We start from the raw sequence: 17022 nt of genomic DNA, 5'->3' as shown, positions 1-17022 counted from the left end.
TTGGGCTCGTGAGAGGCCGCTATCGCGCACACTCTCACTTCCACTCGGTTTACTAACTACCCCGGTCGGAAATAGAAGCAAAGATTGAACAACATCATCCATACAATCATCAATCATACTCCCACAATACACAAGATCATAATATCAAATTATAAGCATCAATCCATAGATCAACAAGGGCACACACACCCAAACTAATCTACTCTAACATAATAAATATTAAAGCAAAGCAAAGAAACAGAGCAATAATATAAAAGATCAAACTTTAATATAAAAGAAGAGAATTTATACCTAAGGAATGGTGAGTTCTACCTCTTCAATCCATCTTTTCTTCTAAAAGATCTATACTAATCTAAGGGAAAAGAGTGTGTTTTTCCTCCCCAAAGGGGAAGGAATGGAAGAAAGGAAATCAGATCTAGGAATTATTGGGGGCTGTCTAGGTCTTTGATTTTTGCCAAAGCTTCTTTAAATAGCAGATTCTGGGTCGCGTACGAGGGTGCGTACGCGACCTCGTACGCTTCGGTCTTCGATCATTTTCTCCTCCCACACGCGTGGTGGAGGGCGTGGGGAGCTACTGGAATTATTCCACGCCCCTCCACACGCGTGTGAGGCTGCGTGGGAGGCTCTTGCTTCATGGTTTCTTCATTTTCTACTCAGTTTTGGCCTTAAGTCCTCCGTTTAGCTGTAGAATATCTTAAAAACATCTTCCAAGCTCTTGTTAGCGGTTTTGGGTCACATCTGAGTCTAAACGCATGAAATCCTTATGAAATGGGTAATAAACTATACAATACTAGCCCTTAAATGACCCTTAAAATAGGATATTCTTGGTGCTTATCAGGGCCTCACTTATTTACCAGCACAGGGCCACCTAAATAAAAAAACCGGCCTTGTATATATACATAATATATTAATGATAATAGACAAATAATTTTTAATTGAAGGCACAGTAATTTGAATATCGTTTTATTGCTTTTATATCAAAATTCAAAATGCAAGGTGAACATGATCTATGGTATAACAATGGAAAAGAGGTTTTCAAAAAAAAACAATGGAAAAGAGCGTCCATTTGCAATTATAGCCTTACAGAGTTACGGGCCCATACTTTCAGCCCAATTCTAGCTCTAATCGTCGTCTGTTTGATTGCGTCAGCATGCAGGCAGGCAGCATTGTCCGTTAAAACACTTAAATCCTAATTCCCCTGTTGTACATCTTCCTATCGTCCTGCATTCTTCAAACCTTAGACGCTCTTTAATGGCTTCTCAACCTTCGGATAGCAAGAAGAAGAAGCAGAAAAAACCTAAAAAGCGTGTCCGAGAGGACTCTGAACTACTTGAGCATCTCGACTCACTTCCATGGAACTCTTCGCTCCCTGAAACCGATGATGCGTTCTCCCATCTCTTCGGTGATGATGAACTCGGAGAAAGTACTCTTATCTCCCTTTCATGTAAAATTGGATTCGGGCATATCGTTCTCTAAAATTTATGTTGTTGCTTTAGCTTTTTTTTTTTTTGTTTTTTTTTTTGTTTTCCTGATTCATCAATACTTAATGTAGGATTTTTATCACTAGAGGAGGTTGATGAAACAACATACGGATTGGAGATTTCAAAGTCAAGTGGAGGAAATGAGCAGTCAAAATCCAAGGGAAAGCCAAAAACAAAAAAGAAGAAAATAAGTGAAAGTCATGATGATTCCAATGGTGAAGAGGGAGATGATAAAGCTGATGAGGAAATAAAACAAAAGAAAAAGAAAAGAAGTAAGAAGAAGAAGGGTAGCCTGGTGAATAAAACAGAAGAAAATACAGAATTAACAGGTGGTTAGTGTTGTGCTGAATTTGATGTTTACTCTTTACTAAGAGTTTTAATTCTTTGGTATTTGTTGATATGAATTATGATGTGATTGATTGTTTATGCAAAACTTTATTATGTGTATTGCATTGACAATCAGCGGTTTGTCTTTTTGTTTTCTTTCTAAAAATAAATTCAGAGTTTTCCCATTCATGGTGAGTGATTTGTTGAATCTATGGAGAATCATTTAACATTAATGTAGAATATTAACTATGTATATATTGAACTGATGAAAAGGAATTGTACAAGACAAGTATTTATAGTTTTATACATGTTAGTAGAAGGTTTAACCAAGCTCTCAACCACTCATTTAAAATTCTAAATGAGTAGTTGAGAGCTATTCACTGAACCTCCCTCAATACCTTCCAAGATTTCCTCTCAAGTTGGAGCATGGATATTGACCTTGCCTAGCTTGTTACAAATGGGCTCGAACCTACTCCTACCAAGCCCTTTCACGAACACATCTGCTAGTTGATCACCACTTTGGATATGTCCAACACAAATCAACCCTTGTTGCACCTTTTCTCGCACAAGATGACAATCTATCTCAATGTGTTTGGTCTATTCATGGAAAACAGGATTGTAAGAGATGTGTATAGAAGCTTGGCTATCACACCATAACCTTACTGGCACATTTACCCTTACTGCCTTACACCAACTTCTTCTAGAATATTGCGAATCCACGTTATCTCACAAGTCACATGAGCCATAGCCCTGTGCTCAGACTTTGCACTGGAGCAAGCCACAACATTATGCTTCTTACCCTTCCACGACACCAAATTGTCCCCCTACAAACACACAATATCCTGTATTCCTGTTGTAGATCTCCTATCACTTGGCGACCCAGCCCAGTCAGCATCTGAAAATGCTTCAACACCCACTCGCCCATTATCAGCATACAATTAAAATGGCATCATACTAAGATTCGCTGAGAAGTTATATTGTAGAAAACCAAATACCTGTGTGCTTTCTCTCCATGGTTCTTATATCCTGATTCCTTAGAGAGTGTAATAACTATGTAAGACTATTTTGTTACTGTCCTTAATTTTTATTGTTTTGTCTTGCCTTTAATATTTATTTTATTTTTCTTGTCTGAGGTAATTTTAGAGTATTTAATTGGTCCATGAATTTGCCTTTTTCACTGTATTAGGTGCTAAACTTTTTAGTTGTTGAATACTGTGCAAGGTCTCAGTTAAGCTGCCTAAATTTATGGTTCATACTCCAACTATATATGGAGTACCATTTTATATTTACATATGTTTTTCCATCTTGTCCCTTTTGGCGTCTAATGTAATTCATTTGTTGTCTTGGATATGTGCCTATTTCAGTTTCCAACAACAAAAATGATGATGAAGAGGATTCAATAGATGAGACTGAAGGAAAGGTTGTACCTGTGATGCGAATGGGATTATTTTGTCACAATGTGTAGCTTGCCGATATATTAATAATTGTTGGTTATTGTAACAGGATGTTGTAGGTGCTGCAGAGACTTGATCTGGAAAAACACTTGCATTTGGTTTACCCATTCTTTAGCGCCTTCTTGAAGAGAAAGAAAAAGCTAACAAATTTAATGCAGAAGATGGGGAGGTAGATGAAAAATAGCTCCTAGAGGTCTTCTTCGGGCTCTAATTGTTACTCCTACAAGAGAGCTTGCACTTCAGGTATGTGTGATTACAAGTGACTCCTATTAGGCTATTTTTACTCCACTAGTGAGTGTTACAATCTCTCCAGGTCACTGATCACATCAGGGAAGTAGCAAAACACACCAATATTAGGGTTATTGCTATTGTTGGTGGCATGTCTACTGAAAAGCAAGAGAGACTATTGAAAAGAAGGCCTGAAATTGTGGTCGGGACTCCTGGGAGGCTCTGGGAACTTATGTCAGGCGGAGAAGTTCATCTTGTAGAGGTTAGCCATCAGTTTTTGTATATGAAAAAGTTGATTGCATGCAGGTGTTCATACCAAAACCCCCCTTCTTCAAAAGTAGAAAAGGATATGAAGTGTTTAGCACAGTCATTGCCAAATTAAGTTACTGATTTATTGAGATGGATTTTATACTGTATCGCTTGCTTTATGAAATTATGTTGCATGACCAACAGTTATCCTTATTTCTTCCCAAATATTTAAAAATGTACAGTAGTGTGTCTCCCCCTAACCCCAATGCACAAACACAAAATGAGAAGGAACCTTTTGTCTGGTTCAACTGTTCAAGTTACATTCTGATTAAAAATATGGTACAAATGAGTATGACTCTTGCTTTTTCATGATGTAGTTTTTTTTTTTTTTCTACTATGCTTAATAGTTAAAACTCAAGTTTTGAGAAAAAAATTTTTAAAAGCTTAAGATTTTAGATCAAGACATAGCAATGCTACTGTTATATAGGAAGGAATGCCAGGGAAGAAATACTGATTGCCAAAGACCAGGATAAAAGACTTTGAGTTTGTTAATTTTTCTTCTTTCTTTAGCGGAGCTTTTGGGTTTAACTAGAAGGGCTCATGTCATGGTAGTTAATTGATTATTTCTGGGACAAGGTGTTGATGAAACTACGTGTAATATGCTTGGTCCATCAACGTTTGCCATCTTGACTATAGTATACTTGTGCCAAACAATTAAGAATTAAAACATTGTCATAACAATTACTGGAATGAGAATAGACTGTTTTTAACTCCCTGTAATTCTATATACCATATTGCCCCAGCTATCTTCACTTGACTTTGTTCAGCATTAAAAACTTGTAGTTGCAAAGACATGCTTCTTCTCTCTATATTGCTATGTATGGTTTCTTTTATATAAAAACAAAATAGATATCCTTATACAAAACTAGCGTAATTGGAGTTGGTCCTTTTCAAAGTTCAATATTCAACATCCAATCCATACTGTCAAAATAACAAATAATACCCTATAATTTTATCCACATTCTTTGCACAGTTACTAATTTTTTAGTTTATTAATGTTGTCGTGGTACAAAGAAAAATGTATTTCTAAGATATATTTTGCCATTTGCAGCTACATTCATTATCATTCTTTGTGCTGGATGAGGCTGATCGCATGATAGAAACTGGGCATTTTCAAGAGTTGCAGTCCATAGTTGACATACTTCCCATGGCTAGTAGATCAACTGATGGGCATTCTATGGAAACACAGAATTGCATAACAGTTTCAAGTGTCCAAAGAAAGAAAAGGCAGACTTTTGTCTTTTCTGCAACTATTTCCCTATTTGCTGATTTTCGGAAGAAGCTGAAGCGTGGATCACAAATATCAAAGTCTAATGATGAGTTGAATTCAATTGAAACTCTTTCAGAGAGAGTAGGAATGCGAGCAGATGTTGCTATTGTTGACCTAACAAATGCATCAATAATGGCAAACAAGCTTATGGAGTCATTCATTGAGTAAGTTATAGTGCCCAATACTGCTTTGCCATTACATGTTCTCCAACAGGAAAAAAGAGAGAAAAAAACTTATCTGCCCAGCTTTATATTGGCTTCATCTAGTGTTGGCCTGTATTTTCATGTTGGCTGTTGACGTTGTTTTCAACTTTCTTTTTAATGTTGCTACTTGCACCTCATCAAGTTGTTTATGTCTATTGGTCAAATTTGTGTATATGTCAAATTAATTACTGTTTTACATAATTTACCTTGACCACCCTGTAGTTAAATATTGTAAAATTTGCTTATGGTCTAATATTGTCTGTGTTTACCATTTAAATTTCTTATGATAAACTAATAAATGAAAAGCCTTGGTAAATGAATTAGTATAACCTCAAGATTTTTACATTTCTGTCGAAAACCTAATATCAGAGGGTGTATTGTAGTTCATTGTATGTAAATGTATACTAGAGTCTAGACCTTGACATTTGTAATAGATCTGTTTGTCTGACCATAGGATACAATATTTTTAAAAAATGAGCTTGTTACCAACTTACCATACTCCTTATATTGGTTTTGCTCACTTAGACAATGGTCATGAACTCTGGGTGCAGGTGCAGGGACGAAGATAAAGATGGATATTTATATTATATCTTGAGTGTTCATGGGAAAGGGCACACAATTGTTTTCTGTACATCTGTTGCAGCATTACGCCATCTTTCCTCAATGTTGCGCATCCTTGGCATCAATGTTTCGACACTTCATGCCCAGATGCAACAGTGAGCACGACTAAAGGTTAGCGTTTTCGTGATTTATTTCTAGTTATAACTTATACGTGCATTTCTTAATGATGGTGGATGGGAAGTGGAGAGGAAATATGAAAGAGGAAAGGAATAGGGAATAGGGGAGAAAAATAAACAAGAGTGGGGGGAGAATGTGGAGAGAGAATTAATTATTATCAAAAGACCTCTACTTGTATAGGCAATGGATGTTAAGCCATTCGACATATTGCTTTTGCAGATCTTTTCATTTGGTTCTTACTCATTATTATACAGGGAATTGATCGTTTTTGCTCGAATGAAAATGGCATACTTATTGCTACTGACGTTGCAGCCAGAGGCCTTGATATTCCCGGTGTTCGAACTGTTGTTCATTACCAGCTTCCACATTCAGCTGAGGTAAGTTGATATTTGCCTAATACATTTGCACTTTGATATAATTTAAGTTGATATTTGCCTAATACATTTGCACTTTGATATAATTTTTGTAATCTTTAAAAATGGAGTTATTGGGCTAGGTTTACGTTCATAGAAGTGGAAAAACTGCTAGAGCTTTCTCTGATCGGTGTAGTATTGCCCTAATCTCTTCAAATGATGCATCAAAGTTTGCTTCTCTATGCAAATCCTTTGCTAAGGTAATTCTTCTTGAAAAGTAGATTGTGTTTATTTTTCCTAATAGTAGAGCCTCAGATTCTAGTTGAACAAAGTTGAGTCCTATTAGGATTTAAGATAAAAATCTTACCCTATCAAGATTTGTTTCTCTGAAAAAGATTTAGCTGTGGTTTTTTTTACATTAAAAATAATATAATATTTCATTTTGTGCTTGATGGTAATTCTATCTCATTGCAAATGAATACTTCTTTTTCTTGACTTCATAATTTTGCCTCCCTCAGTATTTGAGGTTTCTTCTTTTGTCAAACAAAGAAAAACAACTATCAAAAACCAAAACAAAATCTGAAGTGTGCTGTTTTCATTTTTATTTTTATTTATTTAATATATCTGTATATTTTTTATTTTGGGTCCAGGAAAGCTTCCAGCGATTTCCTGTAGAGATATCATACATGCCGGAGGTTATGAAACGATTATCCCTTGCACGCCAAATAGACAAAATTCTTAGAAAAGGCTCTCAGGTGATATGTTGTGGAAGGCCTATAATTAAATGTTCTCATGAGGCATCATGTTTTCAAACCCTGTTTCTAACATTTGTTATGTATCATGGCTTTTAGTGTTTATTTACTCTCATATATGCTGTCTAATTGCTTGTTGCTTTTAGACTTAGAACTCGAATTCCCACTCACGTATAGTTGTTTCCAACTGATTTTTGCACCCCTCCCCACTCCCTCTCCTTCAAAAAACACATGCACAAAATGCTGAATTCTCTTCGTGTCCCTACTTCCAAGTTCACTGCTGAGGACTGGAGTTTATTGTAATCATGTTAGGCTTTAAAATAACTGAGCTTTTACTTGATATTTTCAGCAGTATGTATGCTTTCTTTATCAGCTCCTCCAGCATATTTCTGTTTTAATTTTTAGAAAGTTAAAATTTTTTCTTTGCTGAATTCTTCTTTAAGGATAAGGCCAATAAAACTTGGCTTGAACGACATGCTGAATCAGTTGAGTTGGAATTGGATGATGATGATAGTGAGGAGGAAAGGGTAAAAAGTTTTAAACAAAAGAAAGCCACTTCTTCTCAATTAAAGAACCTGCAGCAGGTCTTCTTTTACTCTCTAGTAATTTTATAATACACGGCACATGCACAAAACACAAACACAATATTTTAACTTTATATTCATTTATTTTAAACTGCAGGATCTGAAGTCTCTTCTTTCTCTCCCATTACAACCCAAGACATTTTCAAATCGCTTTTTGGCAGGGGTCAGTTTAACCACCTCTATATTTTCCTAAGTTGACAGATTGTATTCATTGTTGAGTCTTTAGTGTGGTTGGAATTTATTCAGTGCTCTTAATTAGCAGAACATAAGCAAGATCCCTAGTGGTTACATAATTAGATTTTCTGTTATTGTCGATGAAATCATTTATCTAAAGATGTTCTGTCGTACTAATTACTCCCACCAATAGAGGGAAATTATTTGTTTCATTGTGTTTGCCTCTTGCATAAGGCTATTTTATTCAGACATAATATGCGGGCCTTATTATTTATTATGTTGAGTGATTGTTTTTTGATACTTGTTAGTTGGACATTAAGGAAATTATTCCCTTATTACATCTATTTTTTCAGAGATTTGGTATGCATCTTTCTGTATCATTTGTAACCTTGTTTAAATCTTTTTCAGGCTGGGGTTTCTCCTCTACTGCAGAACCAATTAGAGGAACTAGCTAAGCTGAAACTTGGCAAAATAAGTAATACTGGAGACAGTCAAAGGAGGAAATTGGTGGTTATTGGGCAGGATTGTGTGGAACCTCTCCAGGCACTTCGAAGTGCTGGTCCAGAGGTATTTTTGCTTGTCTATCTGTGTCTAGTCTAGTCTAGTTGTATATATGCTTGGTGAAAGGCATTTTGAAGAGATTTATTTGTTTGACAAAGTTAACAAGCTAGTATAAGTGTTTGGGAAATTGCTTTTAGCTTAGCTTTTTAACCCCCCAAAAAAAAAACTAATTTCCAAAAAGCCAATTAGAATGAGCTTTTTGAAAACAACATTTTAAAAATTAGCATTTTTTTTCCAAAACATGTAAAAAAAAAGGAGTTATTAAAAGAATACAGTACAATAATAACACACACTGATGTCCTTATGTCGTTTTACAAATTAAAATATCTAATCTCTAATTTTACCAAGCATTTTTGTTCAAATAGCTAATGCAATCATCTGGTCAAATTAATGCTAACAAATAAGAGTTAATACATTCAGCTAAATGCTATTGACTAATCACTGATGTCAAATTTTTGCCACTTGTGCATGCTTGTATGAGATGTAGTGAGCTCTTGATATTTGTGGGATTAGTCAACCATGTATCTGTATCTGTATCTGTATCTATTCATTAATTCGTTATTCCATGTATTAGAAAATGTATATTTTGATAAAAGGCTCAGTTTTTTTTTTTTTTTTGGGTTTCTACGTACTCTCAGGCACATCTGGATTTGAAGGAGATTGCAGAAAAGCGGAAAAACATGGACAACATAACGAGAAAGAGAAAAGAAGCGAAAAAACGTAATCATTGTCACCAGCCATTTGAACCCCTTGTTATATTTGTATTGTTTGATAATGTAGATGTTCTTATCTTCACTACCGTACTATTAGACACATTTTCTTCACTTCAATAGGTCAGCGTGAGCAACGCCGAAAGCAGAGGAAAAAGCCTCAAGGTGCAAATGACTGAATGTCTGAATGATTAAAAAATCAATGGGGGACTTCAAACCAACGAGCCTAACAACATAGAGCAATTGGCCAATTTTGTAGCAGTAGTAATCATAAGGTGGTGTATCCTTTCCTAATGTTATATTGTTACGAGTATTTGTCTGCCATAAATGGTGCAATAACTTAAGAGTCAATTGTTCCGATATGTAAAATGTCTTTATATGGGTGAGTTAAAGTGTGCTTTACTTATTTGTCGAACTTATTAATTCATGAAGGGAACTTGTGTTATAAAATGTGAAATATTAATTCCCTCTATGTGCCATGATCAGGATATTAACCCTAAACCCATTCACCTACGAATGAATCAAATTATTTTGAATCGGTAGGCTGACCTTGCTAAGCTTCACCTTGAATGTTCACCACCTTGTAAGTGAATGTTCATGGGCTTTTAACGCAATATTAATTGTGATAGCATTTAGTAAATTTTCATAATATTGCATGTGAGTGTTCATGGGCTTAAACCACTACTACTTGTGGGTAGCATTTAGTAAATGTTCATAATGTTGCACGGGAATGGTCATTGTTGGTTCAAGATATATGGAATATGTTCGATATGTATACGTGTGACCTAGTTTGAAATAGGAGACTAAGAAAACAATAAAGTGTATATAAATTTGATCTGGTTAATGAATGTTTTCATTCATTTCCTACATGTTTTTAATATTACCTAGAGATAATTCCAGCCATGGTCCTCCGACTATGTTGATTTTCTAAAATTAGTCCTCGACTTTCAATTTGGACAATTTAGGTCCCCTGACTTTCAAATTCTTTCCAATGTTGGTCCTTTCGTCAAATTTTGGTTAAGTTGAGATCAAATGAATGTGTAAAATTGTCCGTTCACATGTTTAGTGTATTATTACTCGTATTACAATCTCAGTGGAAGTCTCAATCGAAGCCATATAATCTCAATCGAAGCCTCTTCGACTGAGATTATATTCTTTGACTGAGAAGCCATTAAAGAGCGTCTAAGGTTTGAAGAATGCAGGAAGATAGGAAGATGTACAGCAGGGGAATTAGGGTTTAAGTGTTTTAACGGACACTGCTGGCTGCCTGCATGCTGACGCAATCAAACAGCCGACGGTTAGAGCCAGAATTGGGCTGAAAGTATGGGCCCGTAACTCTGTAAGGCTATAATTGAAAATGGACTCTCTTTTCCATTGTTTTTTTTTTGAAAACCTCTTTTCCATTGTTATACCATAGATCATGTTCACCTTGCATTTTGAATTTTGATATAAAAGTAATAAAACGATATTCAAATTAATGTGCCTTCAATTAAAAATTATTTGTCTATTATCATTAATATATTATGTATATATAATTAACATATTATATTATGTGTTTGTAATTAATAAATTATGTACATATAATTAACATATTATGTGCACTCAATTTATTTATTAGTGCATAATTTGTTAATTGTAAGCACAACACATAATCTAAATATCATTTTGGACCAAGGTCCACAACGGTAGACATTGGTCCATGGTATAATTTACCCACTCTTTGTATATTATACTCCCATTTTTACACTATGGAATGAAAATTGAAAGACAAAATTCTGGTCAATATAATTATAGATTTTTGTACACTTTTAAAATACTAGATTTTTATAAATGTTGCTCCGTATATAATGAATTTTAAATAAATTTTATAAAACCTCTTTAGATTTTATAGGTTCGATAAGGGTTTATTGGGTGTTTGGCAATTAGTTGATTGTGTTAATTGATAATTAATAGCATATCGTGTTAGTTATTTTGACTAACTAATAATATTAGCGGTTTGTAATGGCGTGTTTTGATAAATTGCTAAAAGTCATAACCAAAAAGACCAAAACTCGAAAAGTTTAACAATTTATTTGATTTTCTCAATAAATTTATGAAGCAAATCCATAATATTAGCAATGGGTCTAAGGGATTTCAATGTTGACTGGAAATAAATAATGAGTATTAGCAATGGAGAATTAATGATGAAGGTAATGAGTGTGATATTTATCTTAAGTGAGCAATGCTCTTGGAAGAAAGAAGTTATGGAGCCATGGAGTTTTCAGAGTGACGATGAAGTGATTAGGCAATGCAGTAAAGAGTCAATGAGACGAGGAGGGGATAAGACAAAAATATTGAAATGATATATAAATTTAATTAGGTGACAATTTTTATTTATTTTTTAAATTACATGAGTAATCAATCTCATACTTATGTTTTTAAAAGTTAACTTTTATTCCCATCATTGTGTCTAGGGATAACAATTATACCCGCACCCTATAAGTTCCCCGCATCTCCGCCCCTACGGTTTTAAAATACCTACACAATTTGGGTAATGGGTGCGGGGATGAGCGAATCTTGTAAACCCGTGCGGGTATGGGGGTGGGTGCGGGGGAGGTATCCCCGCACCCGCACTTATACACACACACACACTTGTGTTATTAGTATTCATTTATTATATAAATTTATGTATATTTTTTATAATTAAAAATGCATAATGTATTAAACTTCTTTATGAGCCAGTGCCTCAAAGGATTCAATTAAATTATCATCTCATTATCTTATTTTTTTGTTTATGTAAATTGAAAATGAACAACATAAATAACATAATGAACAACCACTTAATATAATTTATACTATCAACACAATTTTAGTTTCAATTAAAGACTAATATCATTGACTCTTATTAAAATTTAGAGTTATGCTGGCAAATTATTGCATGGATCATGGTCCATGCAATAATGATTGATGAGTTATGCTCAACAGGGCTGGATTTTGGGCTGTGCAAGCAGCCCAATAGCACAGGGCCCCAAAATTTTGGGGGCTCCTAATCCAGCTTGCGGCCCAATAGTTATAGTATATATATTTGTAATTAATTTGAGTCAGAATTAGGTTTTCTTGTATTATTCCTCAAATCCTCCGTATTGTAATTATTGTTATTGACTATCTGTTTCTTCGACTTCGAGGGCGAGGCCAGCAACTGGAGCGAGTGAGCGACGAGGAGAGCAGTTGAGCTAACCGGCGAGCCACGAGGAAGCCGACGGAGAGCACCAGGGCGGAGCACCGGTCACCGGCCACCGAGCCGTCCGAGCAGGGCAGCACCACAGTCCGCAGCAGTCGATTTCTGATTGGGCGATTGGCGATTTCCGAATTCTGGTCAGTTGTTTCAATCTTTTTTACATTAAAGTTTAAACTTCTAATTTTAGTATTTTAGGCTTGGATGTTCATATCTGACCTAGGTCTGGTATAAGATCATGTCAGGGAACAGAGATCATATTTGTGTACATTTTTTTTTAATTGTTTAATTTCTTTTTTTGGAATACAAAAACCCCAATTGTTTAATTTCTTAAATGTTATGACTACAGCTTATACCATCAGGAGATACAATACTGGTTTGAATGAAAACAGTTTTCTTGGCAGAATATTTTGTGCCAATGCAAGTAGAAATGAAACAGATAGGCATAGCAATATTCATTCTTCAGCTAGAATAAGTTGTTCTCCCATGTTTAATCCCACAATCTGACTTATTACTGGGAAAAAAGTTTAGTCAACCATTAGACTTTATAATTGCATTAATCGTTCACTTAACCTCAAAATTTGACTCTTATTAGACTTTACAATTGTATTAGTCGTTGGCTTACCCGCTTTTGTTGCAAGGTTCTCCTGCATTATTTGATGTTAGCAGTTCTTAGGTTTATTGTTAAAGACAAAAACTTTGTATATGGGTTTATCATTAAACACATCAAAAACTAGGATGATTTAAAACTATCAAAGCCACACACACGATTCTAATTTGCATTATGTTAGAATTTATTTATAATAAACAAAGTTTGAATTTGTTTTTGTTGAGATTTTGGTGCCCGTTGGCTATTAGCTCCTACCTGATGGACATTGCAAGTAATTGAAAAGAAACAGAGAGACAGGAAATAGGGAGAGAGAATAGTTCATTAGCCTTAACCTTGTACATATTACAAAGGATATATATAATACTGAATCATAACGGAAACATAATGAAGACATAAATATGTCTGTTACATAATAATGCCTAATAATGTCCACTAAATACAAATATTTATAACACTCCCCCTTGGACATTATTTGTCTACGATCTTGTTTCGTTAAAAACTTCACTAGGAAAACCACGTAGGAAAAACCTAGTTGAGTTTAATTAACATATGCATAAGGAAAAAGAGTACAACCATAACTTGTTGCGTTTAATCTTCAGGATTTGCAAGAGTTGGTGGTCTTCTGAACCAATAATCGCTTTGTATGTTGTTCCTCTCCCTAAAGACAACAGCCTTCCTGATTGCCTCGTTAAAAACCTTACACTAAGAAAACCAGGTGGGAAAAACTTAGTTAAGGGAAAAAGAGTACAATCATAAGCCAGGGAAAAAGAGTACAATCATAAGCCTTCAGGGCATAATCTTCAGGATTCGGGGTTCGTCAATTTAAGTATTTATTTGCAACTTTCTCCCCGTTTATTATATTATACTCATGCCTCGTTAAAAACCACACTAGAAAAACCCAATGGGAAAAATCTAGTGAGGAAAAGAGTACATGGTATATAGATTGCAAAAGAGTACAATTGTTGGTCCTTTTAGGACCGACCCAATCTTCAGGATTGATTTAAGTAAATGTAGTCCAACATCTCCCCCCGAAGATAACAATCTTCGATTTCTACATTGCTTAAATTAGAATAATTGTTTCAAAATGAGCGTAGAGGAGATGATATGGCAATCTTCAAGATTGTTACTATAAGTTAACATTTTATACAATGATCTCGTGACTCTTCTAGAGCCTATGTAGGTTGAATATAGTCAATATTCCTTAACCATACCTACTTAAAAACACACTTTTATTATCCTCCCATAAGTCAGTGGAGATAGAACGTACACACATAACTAACTTGGAATGGAGATCAAAGGCAATCATTACCAAGTGATCTATGAGAAAAACACATATTGGTTTGTCCCACAAATTTTAAATTGGAGATACTAGAGGATATTTAGGGCATTAGAAACTATAGTTGATTTCATTGTAAGGACAATGTCAATCAAAATATGATCATAGAACTTCTGGTTCTTTCGTAGTATTCCAATAATAATGAAGAAATGGACTTTAGGTCCTAAAGTGTCCTCAGTATCATTTTTGGGTCTAAACGATTCCTTATCTTCTTCAAGAGATATAACCGTTAGTATGATAAGTCAATCATACTTATCCATATGAAATGCGTTGAAGACATCTTTCTAAAAATAGACTGATTGATGTATAAATTCCTTTCAAGGAAATACTCGATTTGCAGGTCGAGGTGATACTTGGTTTACCAAGTCCTTTCATTTCATTTTNTGGCTTACCCGCTTTTGTTGCAAGGTTCTCCTGCATTATTTGATGTTAGCAGTTCTTAGGTTTATTGTTAAAGACAAAAACTTTGTATATGGGTTTATCATTAAACACATCAAAAACTAGGATGATTTAAAACTATCAAAGCCACACACACGATTCTAATTTGCATTATGTTAGAATTTATTTATAATAAACAAAGTTTGAATTTGTTTTTGTTGAGATTTTGGTGCCCGTTGGCTATTAGCTCCTACCTGATGGACATTGCAAGTAATTGAAAAGAAACAGAGAGACAGGAAATAGGGAGAGAGAATAGTTCATTAGCCTTAACCTTGTACATATTACAAAGGATATATATAATACTGAATCATAACGGAAACATAATGAAGACATAAATATGTCTGTTACATAATAATGCCTAATAATGTCCACTAAATACAAATATTTATAACACTCCCCCTTGGACATTATTTGTCTACGATCTTGTTTCGTTAAAAACTTCACTAGGAAAACCACGTAGGAAAAACCTAGTTGAGTTTAATTAACATATGCATAAGGAAAAAGAGTACAACCATAACTTGTTGCGTTTAATCTTCAGGATTTGCAAGAGTTGGTGGTCTTCTGAACCAATAATCGCTTTGTATGTTGTTCCTCTCCCTAAAGACAACAGCCTTCCTGATTGCCTCGTTAAAAACCTTACACTAAGAAAACCAGGTGGGAAAAACTTAGTTAAGGGAAAAAGAGTACAATCATAAGCCAGGGAAAAAGAGTACAATCATAAGCCTTCAGGGCATAATCTTCAGGATTCGGGGTTCGTCAATTTAAGTATTTATTTGCAACTTTCTCCCCGTTTATTATATTATACTCATGCCTCGTTAAAAACCACACTAGAAAAACCCAATGGGAAAAATCTAGTGAGGAAAAGAGTACATGGTATATAGATTGCAAAAGAGTACAATTGTTGGTCCTTTTAGGACCGACCCAATCTTCAGGATTGATTTAAGTAAATGTAGTCCAACATCTCCCCCCGAAGATAACAATCTTCGATTTCTACATTGCTTAAATTAGAATAATTGTTTCAAAATGAGCGTAGAGGAGATGATATGGCAATCTTCAAGATTGTTACTATAAGTTAACATTTTATACAATGATCTCGTGACTCTTCTAGAGCCTATGTAGGTTGAATATAGTCAATATTCCTTAACCATACCTACTTAAAAACACACTTTTATTATCCTCCCATAAGTCAGTGGAGATAGAACGTACACACATAACTAACTTGGAATGGAGATCAAAGGCAATCATTACCAAGTGATCTATGAGAAAAACACATATTGGTTTGTCCCACAAATTTTAAATTGGAGATACTAGAGGATATTTAGGGCATTAGAAACTATAGTTGATTTCATTGTAAGGACAATGTCAATCAAAATATGATCATAGAACTTCTGGTTCTTTCGTAGTATTCCAATAATAATGAAGAAATGGACTTTAGGTCCTAAAGTGTCCTCAGTATCATTTTTGGGTCTAAACGATTCCTTATCTTCTTCAAGAGATATAACCGTTAGTATGATAAGTCAATCATACTTATCCATATGAAATGCGTTGAAGACATCTTTCTAAAAATAGACTGATTGATGTATAAATTCCTTTCAAGGAAATACTCGATTTGCAGGTCGAGGTGATACTTGGTTTACCAAGTCCTTTCATTTCATTTTAAACCAAGTATCACCTCGACCTGAAATCGAGTATTTCCTTGAAAGGAATTTATACACAATCAGTATTTTTAGAAAATGTCTTCAACGCATTTCATATGGATAAGTATGATTGACTTATCATACTAACGGTTATATCTCTTGAAGAAGATAAGGAACCGTTTAGACCCAAAAATGATACTGAGGACACTTTAGGACCTGAAGTCCATTTCTTCATTATTATTGGAATACTACGGAAGAACCAGAAGTTCTATGATCATATTTTGATTGACATTGTCCTTACAATGAAATCAACTATAGTTTCTAATGCCCTAAATATCCTCCTAGTATCTCCAATTTAAAATTTGTGGGACAAACCAATGTGTGTTTTTCTCATAGATCACTTGGTAATGATTGCCTTTGATCTCCATTCCAAGTTAGTTATGTGTGTTCTATCTCCACTGACTTATGGGAGGATAATAAAAGTGTGTTTTTAAGTAGGTATGGTTAAGGAATATTGACTATATTCAACCTACATAGGCTCCAGAAGAGTCACGAGATCATTGTATAAAATGTTAACTTATAGTGACAATCTTGAAGATTGCCATATCATCTCCTCTACGTTCCTTTTGAAACAATTATTCTA

At 34.7% G+C, this 17022-nt stretch overlaps 1 pseudogene; it reads left to right on the top strand.

Moving 5' to 3' along the window:
• Nucleotides 1-1236: 1236 nt before the first annotated feature.
• LOC115999449 lies at nucleotides 1237-9323 on the top strand (annotated as a pseudogene).
• The last annotated feature ends 7699 nt before the right edge of the window (nucleotides 9324-17022 follow it).

The sequence above is a fragment of the Ipomoea triloba genome, chromosome 12, assembly GCF_003576645.1.
Source record: "Ipomoea triloba cultivar NCNSP0323 chromosome 12, ASM357664v1".
Taxonomy (NCBI): Eukaryota; Viridiplantae; Streptophyta; class Magnoliopsida; order Solanales; family Convolvulaceae; genus Ipomoea; species Ipomoea triloba.
The sequence above is the reverse complement of the archived record's forward strand: the minus strand, read 5'-3'. Positions and strand labels throughout refer to the sequence as shown.